This window comes from Entelurus aequoreus, linkage group LG26 (assembly GCF_033978785.1).
Source record: "Entelurus aequoreus isolate RoL-2023_Sb linkage group LG26, RoL_Eaeq_v1.1, whole genome shotgun sequence".
Taxonomy (NCBI): domain Eukaryota; kingdom Metazoa; phylum Chordata; class Actinopteri; order Syngnathiformes; family Syngnathidae; genus Entelurus; species Entelurus aequoreus.
The window spans coordinates 37106033-37123532 of NC_084756.1; the positions used below are offsets into that span (position 1 = coordinate 37106033).

General features: G+C 33.4%; 1 protein-coding gene and 1 pseudogene across 2 annotated transcripts in view; both read left to right on the forward strand.

The window, feature by feature from the left end:
* Positions 1-2342, forward strand: part of LOC133643511 (filamin-B-like) — a 23912-nt pseudogene extending 21570 nt beyond the window's left edge.
* A 2354-nt stretch (positions 2343-4696) lies between these two features.
* The window catches only part of LOC133643214 (deoxyribonuclease-1-like), a 56458-nt gene continuing 43654 nt past the window's right edge, over positions 4697-17500 (forward strand). For both annotated transcript variants that reach the window (XM_062037650.1, XM_062037651.1), the window contains exon 1: positions 4697-4904. The gene's annotated coding sequence lies outside the window, so the exon portion shown is untranslated. The remainder of the gene's footprint in view (positions 4905-17500) is intronic.

Genomic DNA, 17500 nt, shown 5'->3' on the forward strand with positions numbered 1-17500 from the left:
AGTCAAGAAGGAACATATGCATTATACAGTCTTATATATATCCAGTATATTAATTATATATCCATTATATTGATTATATACATCCATCATATTAATTATATATCAATTATATTGATTATATATCCAGTATATTAATTATATCATTATATTGATTATATTAATTATATATCCAATATATTGATTATATATATATCCATCATATTAATTATATATCCCATTATATTGACTATATATCCATTATATTAATTATATATTGATTATATACATCCATCATATTAATTATATATCCATGATATTGATTATATATATATCCATCATATTAATTATATATCCATTATATTGATTATATATATATCCATCATATTAATTATATATCCATTATATTGATTATATATATATCCATCATATTAATTATATAACCATTATATTGATTATATATCCAGTATATTAATACATCCATTATATTGATTATATATCCATTATATTAATTATATGTGGCAAGCGGCGTCAGTTGCTACACAGAGTGGCGCTTTCCTTCATTTCAGCAGACTGCATTGTTGGCAAAGTGGAAATGTGTTACGTCATAGTAGTAAATATCATTGTGCTACGAATGATGTCCTTTCCTGGTGTGACGTCAACGTGTCCTCCTTCAGGTCCTCCACTGGTGAACGTGACCAGCGCCAGCGTGTCGTCCACGCTGACCGTGGAGGCGCCCGGCCGCAGCCCCGCCCCCACGCCGGCCTCCTCGGACGCCAGCAAGGTGGTGAGCAGAGGCCTCGGACTCAGCAAGGCCTTCGTGGGCCAGAAGAGCAGCTTCTCCGTGGACTGCAGCAAGGCCGGTAAGCCAGACTCCGCCCCCTCGGCCGCCGTCGTGGTCGTTTCTTCCGCGTCGGGTTTGAAACCTCTTGCCGCCCCCCCCCCCCCCCCCCCCCCTCCCTCCCCAGGCAAGAACATGCTGGTGGTGGGCGTCCACGGCCCCGAGGTTCCCTGCGAGGAGGTTCTGATCAAGCACCTGGGAGACCTGCAGTACAACGTGGGCTACGTGCTGCGGGAGCGCGGAGACCTACGTCCTGGTGGTCAAGTGGGGCGAGGACCACATCCCCGGATCGCCCTTCCACGTCACCGTCCCATGATGCTCAGCTCTTTACACTAAATTATTCCCTCTTTTGGTTTTTTTTAGCAATTTAAAACTTTTACATTTCTCCTCAATATGGAACAAATGGGTCTTTTTTTTTTTTTTTTTTTTTTTGAAATCTCACCCATATTGGTAAAAGTAGATCAATATTGCTGCAAGAAGTAGCATCTCAAAATGTTTCCACAACTTCTAAACTGGAATTCAGAGTGTTTACGAGCCGTGTGTGTGCGCACAGTAGGTCTGGGTTCCTTTTTTTAGCCTCATCCCTGAGAGATGATACAGTATTGTCTGCTCGTTTTGAGCAAACTGCAGCCAGTCCTGGAGTTGCTCGTGCTAATGCAGGATTCTCACAGGAATGAGGCAAAAAGCCAACCTGACCTCCTTTTTATGTGGATGTGAGAACAAGCGAGTGCCTCATGTGTCCCCACTCCAGCAGGGGTACACTTTGGTATCGATCCGATACAAGTAAAGTACAGATACCAATACTTTTTTTGTTGTTTGAATTGCTTAAAACTCGACTGACTTTGTGATTATTTCCTAATTTGCTCATCTAATCACAGTAAAACAGGACAAAAATAGGCAAATCCATTTTTGATGAACATTTATGGACAATGTAACAATATCCACAAGATAATTACAATTATCTTGTTGGTATTGTCACTCAAATACTTGGAAAATGACTTATTCCAAACATTTTTATTTTTTATAAACAAATAGAACCATAAAAACGTCGATTTTGGACCCACAAGGATCGGTCTAATATGTATTGATATTTGAATCAATTCGCCTACCCTTACTCAAACCTTCCAGCAGGGGGCAGTACACTACCCAGGAAGTGACGTTTGCGGCACTTGCTCCTCTCTCATCCTCCAAATAACCAATGATTAAACTGGGAACTCGGACTGGACTTCCATGTGGACTACTGATAGGCATTCAATACTTTATGATAGGCATTCAATACTTTACTTTATCGGCTTCACTCTGGTCGCAAACAATGATTTGAACGTTAAATCGTGGCGTTTCCCACGCTGGCCTGCACAGTGAAGGCATCGCCCAGCTGGTCTACTCCGGAAGCTTTCTTGTCACATAAAATATGATTTTTTTTTTTTTCTATGTGAGGGGAAACATTTTGTACTCTGGACTGGATGTTTGAAAAGTGAACCGCTATGTTAATGTACATTTGATAATTAAAATGAAGTGAAATGAAGGAGACTGGCCTCTGCTGTGCTTGTTTACCTTTTATTAATACGTGTGTGTACGTGTATATATATACATATATATAGATATGTGTGTGTGCTTGTTTACCTTTTATTAATACGTGTGTGTGTGTGCATATATATATATATATATATATATATACTTATATATATATATACTTATATATATATATATATATATATATATATATATATATATATATATATATATATATATATATATATATACTTATGTATATATATATAAATATATATATAAATATATATATATAGATATGTGTGTGTGCTTGTTACCTTTTATTAATACGTGTGTGTGTGTGTGTGTGTGCATACATATTTATATATATATATATATATATAGATATAGATATAGATATAGATATGTGTGTGTGTGCTTGTTTACCTTTTATTGATACGTGTGTGTGTGTGTATACGTGTATATATGTATATAATATAATATATAATATACATATATACTTATACATACATATACACATATATACAGATATATAGATAGATATATAGATATGTGTGTGCTTGTTTACCTTTTATTGATGTGTGTGTACGTGTGCTTGTTTACCTTTTATTGATGTGTGTATGTGTGCTTGTTTACCTTTTATTGATACGTTTGTGTGTGTGCTTGTTTACCTTTTATTGATATGTTTGTGTGTGTGCTTGTTTACCTTTTATTGATGTTTGTGTGTGTGTATGTTTATTGATACGTGTGTGTGTGTGTGTGTATGTTTGCTTGTTTACCTTTTACTGATACGTGTGAGTGTGTGTATATATGGGCTTGTTTACCTTTTATTGATGTGTGTAGTGTGCGTGTGTGCTTGTTTACCTTTTATTGATACGTGTGTGTGTGTGTGTGTGCTTGTATATCTTTTATTGATGTGTGTGTGTGAATGTGTGCTTGTTTACCTTTTATTACCTTTTATTGATACGTGTGTGTATATGTGTGCTTGTTTGCCTTTTATTGATGTGTGTGTATGTATATATATGTGTGCTTGTTTACATTTTATTGATATGTGTGTCTATATGTGTGCTTGTTTACCTTTTATTGATGTGTGTGTGCTTGTTTACATTTTATTGATGTGTGTATATATGTGTGCTTGTTTACATTTTATTGATGTGTGTGTGTGTGTGTGTGTGTGTGTGTGTGAGTGTGTGTATATGTGTGCTTGTTTACATTTTATTGATGTGTGTGTATATAAGTGTGCTTGTTTACCTTTTATTAATGTGTGAGTGTGTGTACGTGTGTGCTTGTTTACCTTTTAGTGGTGTGTGTGTATATAAGTGTGCTTGTTTACCTTTTATTGATACGTGTGTGTGTATATATGTGTGCTTGTTTACCTTTTATTGATGTGTATGTATATATATATGTGTGCTTGTTTACATTTTATTGATATGTGTGTCTATATGTGTGTTTTTTTTACCTTTTATTGATATGTGTATATATATGTGTGCTTGTTTACCTTTTATTGATGTGTGTGTGTGAGTGTGTGTATATGTGTGCTTGTTTACATTTTATTGATATGTGTGTATATAAGTGTGCTTGTTTACCTTTTATTAATGTGTGAGTGTGTGTATGTGTGTGCTTGTTTACCTTTTAGTGGTGTGTGTGTATATAAGTGTGCTTTACCTTTTATTGATACGTGTGTGTATATAAGTGTGCTTGTTTACCTTTTATTGATGTGTATGTATATATATATATGTGTGTGCTTGTTTACATTTTATTGATGTGTGTATAAATGTGTGCTTGTTTACCTTTTATTGATGTGTGTGTGAGTGTGTGTATGTGTGTGCTTGTTTACCTTTTAGTGGTGTGTGTGTATATACGTGTGCTTGTTTACCTTTTATTGATGTGTATGTATATATATGTGTGTGCTTGTTTACATTTTATTGATATGTGTGTGTGTGTATAAGTGTGCTTGTTTACCTTTTATTGATACTTTCATAAATCGACATTTATGTAGACATTTTTTTGCCTGGAGCATAATATTGATAAACATTTCTATGTTAGTCTTTTATAATAATATTGACAAACATTTTATAACAATGTTGACAAACATTTTATAATAATGTTGACAAACATTTTACAATAATGTTGACAAACATTTTATAACAATGTTGACAAAAATTTTATAATAATGTTGACAAACATTTTATAATAATGTTGACAAACATTTTATAATAATGTTGACAAACATTTTATATGTTTTAGGATTCAAAACAGCACGTTAGTCAGCTGTATGGATGTGTAAAGCACTTCCTGTGGGCGTGTCGTCCCGCCTCCACAAGCTTCTGCTATTGGTTGTTTTTGGACCAATCACGCGCTCCCAATCTTCACCTTTGTAAAGTGTGTTAGTTTGGCAGAGAAGTGACTTCTTCCTCCACCTTTGTAAAATGTGTTTAACAGAGAAGTGACTTTTCTTCCTCCACCTTTTTCATCACCGCCTGACAAAGCAGCAAGAAGAAGAAGAAGAAGAAGAAGAAGAAGAAGAAAGAAGAAGAAGAGCGGCGTCACACTCTGACTCTTCCTCCTCCAGCAGGTGACTCACTTCTCTCTTGTTGGCTGTGATGACTCACTCTGTCTTTGTACTTCTGCGCTAACACTTCAATTAATAACAATGGACACTTCAATTACTAACAATGAACACTTCAATTACTAACAATGGACACTTCAATTACTAACAATGGAGACTTCAATTACAAGTGCATTGTTTTCACTTGATGGAGCTAAGTCGCCATCTTGGAAACCACGTGACGGACGGTGGACGCGGCAACGATCTTTGTTGTCCTCTCGCCAACAGTTTGGTGTATGTTAATACCGCGGCAATGATCTTTTTTGTTGTCCTCTCGCCAACAGTTTGGTGTATCTTAATACTGTGGCAACGATCTTTGTTGTTGTCCTCTCGCCAACAGTTTGGTGTATGTTAATACCGCGGCAATGATCTTTTTTGTTGTCCTCTCGCCAACAGTTTGGTGTATGTTAATACCGCGGCAACGATCTTTGTTTTTGTCATCTCGCCAACACTTTTGTGTATCTAATACCGCGGCAACGATCTTTGTTTTTGTCATCTCGCCAACACTTTTGTGTATCTAATACCGCGGCAACGATCTTTGTTTTTGTCATCTCGCCAACATTTTGGTGTATCTTAATACCGCGGCAACGGTCTTTGTTTTTGTCATCTCGCCAACACTTTTGTGTATCTAATACCGCGACAACGATCTTTGTTTTTGTCATCTCGCCAACACTTTTGTGTATCTAATACCGCGACAACGATCTTTGTTTTTGTCATCTCGCCAACACTTTTGTGTATCTAATACCGTGACAACGATCTTTGTTGTTGTTCTCTCGCCAACAGTTTGGTGTATCTAATACCGCGGCAACGATCTTTTTTGTTGTTCTCTCGCCAACACTTTGGTGTATCTTAATACCGCGGCAATGATCTTTGTTGTTGTCCTCTTTTCAACAGTTTGGTGTATCTAATACCGCGGCAACAATCTTTGTTGTTGTCCTCTCGCCAACAGTTTGGTGTATCTTAATACCGCGGCAACAATCTTTGTTGTTGTTCTCTCGCCAACACTTTGGTGTATCTAATACCGCGGCAACAATCTTTGTTGTTGTCCTCTCGCCAACAGTTTGGTGTATCTTAATACCGCGGCAACGATCTTTGTTGTTGTCCTCTTGCCAACACTTTGGTGTATCTTAATACCGCGGCAATGATCTTTTTTGTTGTCCTCTCGCCAACAGTTTGGTGTATCTTAATACCGCGGCAATGATCTTTGTTGTTGTCCTCTTTTCAACAGTTTGGTGTATCTAATACCGCGGCAATGATCTTTGTTGTTGTCCTCTTGCCAACACTTTGGTGTATCTTAATACCGCGGCAACAATCTTTGTTGTTGTCCTCTCGCCAACAGTTTGGTGTATCTAATACCGCGGCAATGATCTTTGTTGTTGTCCTCTTTTAATCCAACTTTTTTTTTTGGCATTTTCAAATACAGAAAAAAGTGCAAGTCGAAACAGTACAATTTTAAAGTCAGAAAATTCTTCACACCCTTTCCCTTAAAACCCAAATCCCCCACCCACCCTCCCACCCCACTCAGGTCACACCAACAAGGGACATATGGCACAATCATATAACAAGTAAGACGACAAAGACAGACATCCTCACATACACACACACATACGAGGCCAGAGACAGACAAACAGGCTGAAAGGAGAGAAAGGGAGAAAATAAAATTAAAATTAAATTAAATTAAAACAATAATAATTAATAAAAGGGAGATTATTCCTCATCTGCGTCTGGGGATAAATCAAGAGAGTTGACATACAGCAAGAAAGGACTCTATGAGCTTTCAAACGCTTGAGCCGAGCCTTTTAGCGAAAACCTAAGTTTTTCTAGTTTTAGATTGTAGAGAACCTCTCGAATCCAACGGCCGTGTGATGGGGGACGAGCCAGCTTCCAATTAAACAAAATCAATCGCCTGGCCAGCAAGGTCGTAAAAGCAACAGCACGTTTTAGTGATACCGGGCACATGTTATTGGGGCATACGCCAAAAATGGCTGATAATGGGTTTGGGGGAAAGTTTTGACCGTATGCTTTCCCGATCGTGTCAAAAATATCCTCCCAAAAGGAACATAGTTTAGAGCAGGACCAGAACATATGGACATGGTCAGCCGGAGATTGTTTGCATCTGTTGCAGGTATTGCTAACAGTGGGGTAGATTTTGGATAGTTTTGAGTTAGTGTAATGAATTTTATGGATTACTTTGCATTGGATGAGACTATGACGGGCACATATTGAGGAGGAGTGAACCAGTTTCAGGGCAGAGTCCCAGTGTTGGTCGGATATGTTGGTATTAAGATCGCTCTCCCACGAGGCTCTTATCACTGATAGAGAGTTTGGAGCAACTGAACTTAAGGAGGTATATAACACAGAGATACATTTTTTATGATGGCTCAAAGATAACAATGTATCTATAAGAGTTTCCGGAGGACGGTTCGGAAAGTGTGGGAACTGTTTCTTTACGAAGTCCCTCGCCTGAAAAAAACGAAAAAGGTGGGAGTTCGGCAAATGGTATTTGGAAGAGAGTTCAGTGAAGGATGAGAACACTCCGTCTGCATAGAGGTCTTTCACAGTGGTGATGCCATGATCGTGCCAAGTCATGAATGCGGGGTCAGTACGGGAAGGTTTAAATAATTGGTTTTTGAGTAGCGGGGTCAATATAGATGGGCCCTGAAAACCCAAGTGTTTACGTAGCTGGTTCCATATTTTAATGGAGATCGATACAATGGTGTTTGCGCCTTCAAGTTTAAATGGGAAAGGGAGTGATGAGCATAAGCAAGAATGCAATGAGGAGTGTGGGATCGCCGTTTCGAGGGATACCCAGGCCGGGAGGGTCTGAGAGCCTCCATCCATCCAGTATAGGAGTTTCTGTACGTTAGCCGCCCAATAGTATTGTCTAAAATTGGGGAGTGCAAGCCCTCCTTCAGATTTGGGGGATTGTAGGACCGACTTGCGGATTCGGGCCGATCCGGCCCCCCATAAAAATTTGGATATTGATTTGTCTAATTTATCGAAAAATGATTTAGTAATAAATATGGGGATATGTTGAAAAAGGTAGAGGAATTTAGGCAGAGTGATCATCTTGATCAGATTGATCCGGCCAGCAAGAGATAGTGGTAAAACAGACCGGCGGGCAAAGTTCTTCTCCATCTTTTCAATTAGAGGTAAAAAATTTGCCCGGAGCATATCAGACATAGCCGGAGTAATAAGGATTCCCAAGTAATGAATCCCGTCATGTGCCCATTTGAATGCCGCTAAAGATCGTGGTAACTGTTGAGCTAAGGAATTAATCGGAAACAGTTCACTTTTTTGGTAGTTAAGTTTGTAACCCGAGTGTGTGCCAAACCGCTCCAGAATGTCGAATATTACCGGGAGCGAGCTAGCAGGGTCCGAGATGTACAAGAGCAGGTCATCCGCATAAAGCGAGACTTTGTGCAGCGTGTCCGACCGGGTGATACCTTTAAAGCCTGCGTCCGCGTGCAGCCAAAGAGCAAGGGGTTCTATCGCAATAGCAAACAGTAATGGAGACAACGGGCAACCTTGTCTAGTGCCTCTTTTAAGAAAAATTGGGGCGGATAGTGTATTATTTGTACGTACCGAAGCTACTGGGGACGAGTACAAAAGTTTAACCCAGAGAATGAAATCCTCATTAAAACCAAACCGACCCATCACTTCAAATAGATACTCCCATTCAACCCTGTCAAAGGCTTTCTCCGCATCGAGGGATACTACCACCTCCGGGGTCGAGGGGTTTGGCGAATGGATAATGTTTAGGAGGCGCCGAGTGTTGTGTGAGGATTGCCGGCCTAGCATAAAACCTGTTTGATCCAACGAGATGATGGAAGGCATCACCCTTTGGAGCCGGAGAGCGAGAACCTTGGATAGAATTTTTAGATCTACATTTAAGAGCGAAATTGGTCTATAGCTGCTGCAAAGCAGGGGGTCTTTTTCTTTTTTAGGATGAGAGAAATGGTGGCCCTCAATAAGGTTTCTGGGAGGCGATGCTGCAGAAAAGCTTCATTATACATGTCTCTTGGAGCCGGAGCAAGAACACTGGAGAAAGTTTTGTAATATTCTGCACTAAAGCCATCCGGGCCGGGTGACTTATTGCTCTGTAATGATTTGATGGCTTCTGTAATTTCAATGACACTAATGGGCTGGCCCAGGCCCCTCGCAGCCCCACATTCTATCTGGGGGAATGTTTTATCGCTAAACAGTTCATCTGAGGAAGGGGGGCAGTCTGAGGTATATAATGTTGTATAAAATGCAGCAAATGTTTCATTAATCTTAGCTGGATCAGTATGTAGTTCTCCTGTGTTAGAGCGAATAGACGTGATTAGTCTCGAAGATGCTTCCTCCCTGACCCGGTGGGCTAAGAGCCTGCCAGCTTTTTCCCCAGATTCAAAAAATCGTTGTCTGGATTTGAGCAGTTGTAATTTCGCTCTATTGACAGACATAAGGTCAAAGTCAGTTTGTAGGCGGAGGCGTTCTTTATATAGTGTCGGGTCTGGGTTTGAAGCGTATTTATCGTTAAGATCCTTAATCTTGCGGAGCAGCTCAGTGATTTGAATGGTCTCTGTCTTATTTAGGTTTGAAACAAAAGATATAAGTTGACCTCTAATATAGGCTTTAGATGCCTCCCATAGTATACCTCTTCCGATTTCTGGTGAGTCGTTCAGTTCGAAAAAACACTTAATTTGATCTTGTAGGAAATTCTTATAACGGTCTTCTGCTAATAAGGCTGAGTTGAATCGCCATTGTTTAAGGGGTCTAGGTTGAGTGTCCATATTGATGTCTACTGAGGTGGGGGCATGATCCGAGATTACAATACTATGGGAATTACATGTTTTGGTTTTGGAAAGTAGTCTATTGTCGAGAAGAAAGAAGTCTATCCGAGTGTAAGTGTGATGTACATGGGAGAAATAGGAAAATGGTTTAATTGTAGGGGAGGCATGTCTCCACGGGTCTGTAAGACCTAACTGTTTAGCGAAAGTATCTAGTGTTTTAGCTGAATTAGATAAGGGAGACAGTTTGTTAGATGATCGATCCAGTACAGGATCCTGCACCAGGTTAAAGTCCCCGCCCATAATGATAAAATGGTTTCCAATGTTCGGAAATGATGTAAACGATTTAGTCACATAAGAACTGTCATCCCAGTTGGGTCCATAAACGCTAGCGAGTATGACTGGGGTGGCTTGCAGCGTTCCGGACACAATAATATAACGACCAGCCGGGTCTGCTACAATTTGATTGATCTTTGTTGTTGTCCTCTCGCCAACAGTTTGGTGTATCTTAATACCGCGGCAACAATCTTTGTTTTTGTCCTCTCGCCAACAGTTTGGTGTATCTAATACCGCGGCAACGATCTTTGTTTTTGTCATCTCGCCAACATTTTGGTGTATGTTAATACCGCGGCAACGATCTTTGTTTTTGTCATCTCGCCAACAGTTTGGTGTATCCGATACCGCGGCAACAATCTTTGTTTTTGTCCTCTCGCCAACAGTTTGGTGTACCTAATACCGCGGCAACGATCTTTGTTTTTGTCATCTCGCCAACAGTTTGGTGTATCTAATACCGCGGCAACGATCTTTGTTGTTGTCCTCTCGCCAACACTTTGGTGTATCTTAATACCGCGGCAACGATCTTTGTTGTTGTCCTCTCGCCAACAATTTGGTGTATCTAATACCGCGGCAACGATCTTTGTTTTTGTTCTCTCGCCAACAGTTTGGTGTATCTAATACCGCGGCAACAATCTTTGTTGTTGTCCTCTCACCAACAGTTTGGTGTATCTAATACCGCGGCAAGGATCTTTGTTGTTGTCCTCTCGCCAACAGTTGGGTGTGTTTAATTGTGGTGTCTTTGGTTGACATTCTTGCAGACAGGATTGGGGCGTTCTCGTATCGTTCTTCCCGCCTGAGTGGTTTAAGATTCAAAGATAAGAACCTGTTGGGCAGACTTGGATAATCCAGTTAAAGTAAGAACTGCGGACATCTTACTGTGGTGACCATGGAGAACTTTTGTGTATACCTCTTTGTTTTGTGTAAATAATGTCAAATATCCACTTATTTTCAGTATTATTGGTGTTGACACGAACCAGAGACAATCTTTGAGCACCACACGGTTCGATTCCTGGGGGGTAACAATCCTATTCAAAAGGATTCTGGGTTGAAAATCAATACTTTTTAATATGATTGAGTGGCAGTTCTCTGATTAACTACACTACTCCATACAATAGATAAACAACTCTGATCATTACTTCAAAGAAAACTGGTTTTGTTTAGTAAAATTACACCCAAACATTGAATAAAGTCAAGTACTTTTAATGGGTAAGAAGCTATTTAACAGATGTGGCCCGCCACTTCATTTTATTTGGCCCTGGAAAGCCTGAAAATAATATGTATAAATAATGTACTGGAACTTTTCTTTCTAAATGTATTATTTCTTTCTATTTTGGGAGAAAACAAAAAAGTACTCCATTTAATCGCAAATTACGTCAACTTAAATATTGTCTAATTATGCAAAAATATATTATCAGACCATTTTGTTTTTTTTATTTACAGTAAAAAAAGAAATGTACATTTTACAGTAAAATTCTGGCAACTGAGCTGCCTTTTTTTTTCTTTTCTTTTTTTTTACCATAAAAACAGCAGTACTGTTTTTCCATTTACAGTAAAATACACTAAAAAAAATATATATATATATATATATATTATAAAAAGTATTATAAAAATATAAATATTAAAAAAATAACAAAATAGCATAATTATTTTTAAAAAAAAAATAATAATAATAGTATAATAATTTTAAAAAATTGTATAAAAATATATTATAAAAATATAAATAAAAAAATAAAAAATACTATAAAAAATATATTATCAGACCATTTTTAAATAGAAATCACTACTAATAATAATGATTTCAGAGCAAGTTGTCCATCAAATTGTGCAATGTAAAAGTAGCAATAAATTTCATGGTAAAATTGTGAAATTGACTTTGATTTTTGCAGCATTTTTCTCCGAATGTACTTTTTTTTACTGTAATAAACTGTGGTGCTGTTTTGGCATTTACAGTAATACACTGAAAAATCTACAGTTGTTGATTTGTGGTAAAAAAAACAACAACAAACTGGCAGCTCAGGTGCTAAAATTTTACTGTAAAATTAGTTTTTTTTTATTTACAGTAAAAAAAAGAAATGTACATTTTACAGTAAAATTCTGGCAACTGAGCTGCCTTTTTTTTCTTTTCTTTTTTTTTTACCATAAAAACAGCAGTACTGTTTTTCCATTTACAGTAAAATACACTAAAAAATATATATATATTTATTATAAAAAATTGTATAAAAATATATTATAAAAATATAAATATAAAAAAAATATACAAATATAATAATTACTTTTTAAAAAAAATAATAATAATAGTATAATAATTAAAAAGAATTGTATAAAAATATATTATGAAAATATAAATAAAAATAAAAAAATAGTATAAAAAATATATTAGCAGACCATTTTTAAATAGAAATCACTACTAATAATAATGATTTCAAAGCAAGTTGTCCATCAAATTGTGCAATGTAAAAGTAGCAATACATTTCATGGTAAAATTGTGAAATTTACTTTGGTTTTTATAGCATTTTTCTCCAAATGTACTTTTTTTTACTGTAATAAACTGTAGTGCTGTTTGGGCATTTACAGTAATACACTGAAAAATCTACAGTTGTTGATTTGTGGTAAAAAAAACAACAAACTGGCAGCTCAGGTGCTAAAATTTTACTGTAAAATTAGTTTTTTTTATTTACAGTAAAAAAAAGAAATGTACATTTTACAGTAAAATTCTGGCAACTGAGCTGCCTTTTTTTTCTTTTCTTTTTTTTACCATAAAAACAGCAGTACTGTTTTTCCATTTACAGTAAAATACACGAAAAAAAAATAAATATATATTATAAAAAATAGTATAAAAATATATTATATAAATATAAAAAATATATAAAAATATAATAATTACATTTAAAAAAAAAAAAAAATAGTATAATTAAAAAAATTGTATAAAAATATATTATAAAAATATAAATAATAATTAAAAAATAGTATAAAAAGTGGCAGGGTATATTTTTATTATTATTTATATTTTTATAATATATTTTTATACAATTTTTTAAAATTATTATACTATTATTATTATTTAAAAAAAATAATTAATTATTATATTTTTTTAATATTTATATTTTTATAATATATTTTTATACTATTTTTTATAATATTTTTTTTTCCGTGTATTTTACTGTAAATGGAAAAACAGTACTGCTGTTTTTATGACAACAAAAGAAAAGAAAAAAAAAGGCAGCTCAGTTGCCAGAATTTTACTGTAAAATGTACATTTCTTTTTTTACTTTAAATAAAAAAAACTGTAATTTCACAGTAAAATTCTGGCAACTGTGCTGCCTTTTTTTTTCTTTTCTTTTTTTTTTACCATAAAAACAGCAGTACTGTTTTTCCATTTACAGTAAAATACACTAAAAAAATATATATATATTATAAAAAATAGTATAAAAATATATTATAAAAATATAAATATTAAAAAAATAAAAAAATATCATAATTTTTTTTTTTAAATAATAATAATAGTATAATAATTTTAAAAAATTGTATAAAAATATATTATAAAAATATACAAAAAAATAAATAAAAATAGTATAAAAAATATATTATCAGACCATTTTTAAATAGAAATCACTACTAATAATAATGATTTCAAAGCAAGTTGTCCATCAAATTGTGCAATGTAAAAGTAGCAATAAATTTCATGGTAAAATTGTGAAATTTACTTTGGTTTTTATAGCATTTTTCTCCAAATGTACTTTTTTTTACTGTAATAAACTGTGGTGCCGTTTTGGCATTTACAGTAATACTCTGAAAAAACTACAGTTGTTGATTTGTGGTAAAAAAAACAACAACAACAAACTGGCAGCTCAGGTGCTAAAATTTTACTGTAAAATTAGTTTTTTTTATTTACAGTAAAAAAAGAAATGTACATTTTACAGTAAAATTCTGGCAACTGAGCTGCCTTTTTTTTCTTTTCTTTTTTTTACCATAAAAACAGCAGTACTGTTTTTCCATTTACAGTAAAATACACTAAAAAAAATATATATATTTATTATAAAAAATTGTATAAAAATATATTATAAAAATATAAATATAAAAAAAATATAAAAATATAATAATTACTTTTAAAAAAAAATAATAATAATAGTATAATAATTAAAAAGAATTGTATAAAAATATATTATGAAAATATAAATAAAAATAAAAAAATAGTATAAAAAATATATTAGCAGACCATTTTTAAATAGAAATCACTACTAATAATAATGATTTCAAAGCAAGTTGTCCATCAAATTGTGCAATGTAAAAGTAGCAATAAATTTCATGGTAAAATTGTGATTTGTGGTAAAAAAACAACAACAACAAACTGGCAGCTCAGGTGCTAAAATTTTACTGTAAAATTACATTTTTTTTTATTTACAGTAAAAAAAGAAATGTACATTTTACAGTAAAATTCTGGCAACTGTGCTGCCTTTTTTTTTCTTTTCTTTTTTTTTACCATAAAAACAGCAGTACTGTTTTTCCATTTACAGTCAAATACACTAAAAATAAAATATATAAAATAGTATAAAAATATATTATAAAAATATAAATATAAAAAAAATATAATAATTTAAAAAAATTGTATAATAATAATAATAGTATAATAATAAAAAAAATGTATAAAAATATATTATAAAAATATAAATAAAATAAAAAAATAGTATAAAAAATATATTATCAGACCATTTTTAAATAGAAATTACTACTAATAATAATGATTTCAAAGCAAGTTGTCCATCAAATTGTGCAATGTAAAAGTAGCAATAAATTTCATGGTAAAATTGTGAAATTGACTTTGGTTTTTACAGCATTTTTCTCCAAATGTACTTTTTTTACTGTAAAAAAACTGTGGTGCTGTTTTGGCATTTACAGTAATACACTGAAAAATCTACAGTTGTTGATTTGTGGTAAAAAAAAAACAACTACAAACTGGCAGCTCAGGTGCTAAAATTTTACTGTAAAATTAGTTTTTTTTATTTACAGTAAAAAAAGAAATGTACATTTTACAGTAAAATTCTGGCAACTGAGCTGCCTTTTTTTTCTTTTCTTTTTTTTACCATAAAAACAGCAGTACTGTTTTTCCATTTACAGTAAAATACACTAAAAAAATAATAAAATATTATAAAAAATAGTATAAAAATATATTATAAAAATATAAATATAAAAAAATATAAAAATATAATAATTAATTTAAAAAAAATAAAAATAATAATAGTATAATAATTAAAAAAAATAGTATAAAAATATATTATAAAAATATTAAAAAAAAAAAAAAATAGTATAAAAAATATATTATCAGACCATTTTTAAATAGAAATCACTACTAATAATAATGATTTCAAAGCAAGTTGTCCATCAAATTGTGCAATGTAAAAGTAGCAATAAATTTCATGGTAAAATTGTGATTTGTGGTAAAAAAAAACAACAACAACAAACTGGCAGCTCAGGTGCTAAAATTTTACTGTAAAATTACAGTTTTTTTTATTTACAGTAAAAACAGAAATGTACATTTTACAGTAAAATTCTGGCAACTGTGCTGCCTTTTTTTTTCTTTTCTTTTTTTTTACCATAAAAACAGCAGTACTGTTTTTCCATTTACAGTAAAATACACTAAAAATAAAATATATAAAATAGTATAAAAATATATTATAAAAATATAAATATAAAAAAAATATAATAATTTAAAAAAATTGTATAATAATAATAATAGTATAATAATAAAAAAAATAGTATAAAAATATAAATAAAATAAAAAAAATAGTATAAAAAATATATTATCAGACCATTTTTAAATAGAAATTACTACTAATAATAATGATTTCAAAGCAAGTTGTCCATCAAATTGTGCAATGTAAAAGTAGCAATACATTTCATGGTAAAATTGTGAAATTGACTTTGGTTTTTACAGCATTTTTCTCCAAATGTACTTTTTTTACTGTAAAAAAACTGTGGTGCTGTTTTGGCATTTACAGTAATACACTGAAAAATCTACAGTTGTTGATTTGTGGTAAAAAAAAAAAAACAACAACAAACTGGCAGCTCAGGTGCTAAAATTTTACTGTAAAATTACAGTTTTTTTTATTTACAGTAAAAAAAAGAAATGTACATTTTACAGTAAAATTCTGGCAACTGTGCTGCCTTTTTTTTTCTTTTCTTTTTTTTACCATAAAAACAGCAGTACTGTTTTTCCATTTACAGTAAAATACACTAAAAATAAAATATATGAAATAGTATAAAAATATATTATAAAAATATAAATATAAAAAAATATAAAAATATAATAATTAAAAAAAATTGTAAAATAATAATAGTATAATAATTACAAAAAATTGTATAAAAATATATTATAAAAATATAAATATAAAAAATATATAAAAATAGTATAAAAAATATATTTTATATATTTTAAAAATATATTATGTTTTTCCATTTACAGTAAAATACACTAAAAAAAAAAAAAAAAAAATTATCACTGGAGTATGTTTTAAGGGATCTGGATTGAGCTGTTATGTGGCCGTTGGCTTTAGCTATTTTGCGGGGGCAGAAAGTTAGATAGTGGTCGCTAAGACCACAGATCATGACCCCGCTATTTTTTATTTTAGGCCGGTCTGATGTGAGAATGAGATCTATGGTTGATTGGGTGGAATCACACACCCTTGTGGGTAGTGTTATTAGCTGGGAGAGACCGTGCAGATTACAAAGCTTGCTTGTATGTGCAATCTACTAATAAAAGTCTCAATCAATCAAGCGAGTAAGACCGGATGTGTTGGTCGGCGCTAACGATGTTCACCGTGACATTTGCTACACCAACTAACTCAAATCTTAGAGGGTAGCAATTAGCCAAGAGACTAATGCCACCGGAGTGGCAGCACTCCGGTGGTACTCAAACATTTGTCACCAAGTACCACCCCAGAAAACACTTGGTTGTCCGAGTGCCGCCGTAATGACCAACATTAAAATACAGCAGATTTAAATCAGTAATAAATAGTCATTTTTCATTTTGCTGAGTTATGTTGTACTATTGACTTTGTTTTGCTCAAACAGTCGTTTAATTGTTTGAACTGGTTCAGATATTGTGTTGATATTGCCACACTGACCATAGATCAATGGAAAACTGTACAGTTAATACCTGGGATTGGTACCATCTCACTCATGGATGATCGCTATCAACTATTTAACCGAGAACACACATCCAGGCTGTAACATGTTTCATCCCATTACTTGATGAATCAAACACACTAATGGGTAGATGAATGGATTACTAAAACAGGCGATAGCTGCAGACATGATAGTGATGTACGCGAGAGTGTGTTCATAAGTGTGTGTGTGTGTGCGGAGTAGAAATTCCGATTTGCAGAGCAGCTACTAAGCAAACAGGTGTGTGTGTGTGTGTGTGTGTTTGCATATGTGTTGTATGTAAATATAACTTTA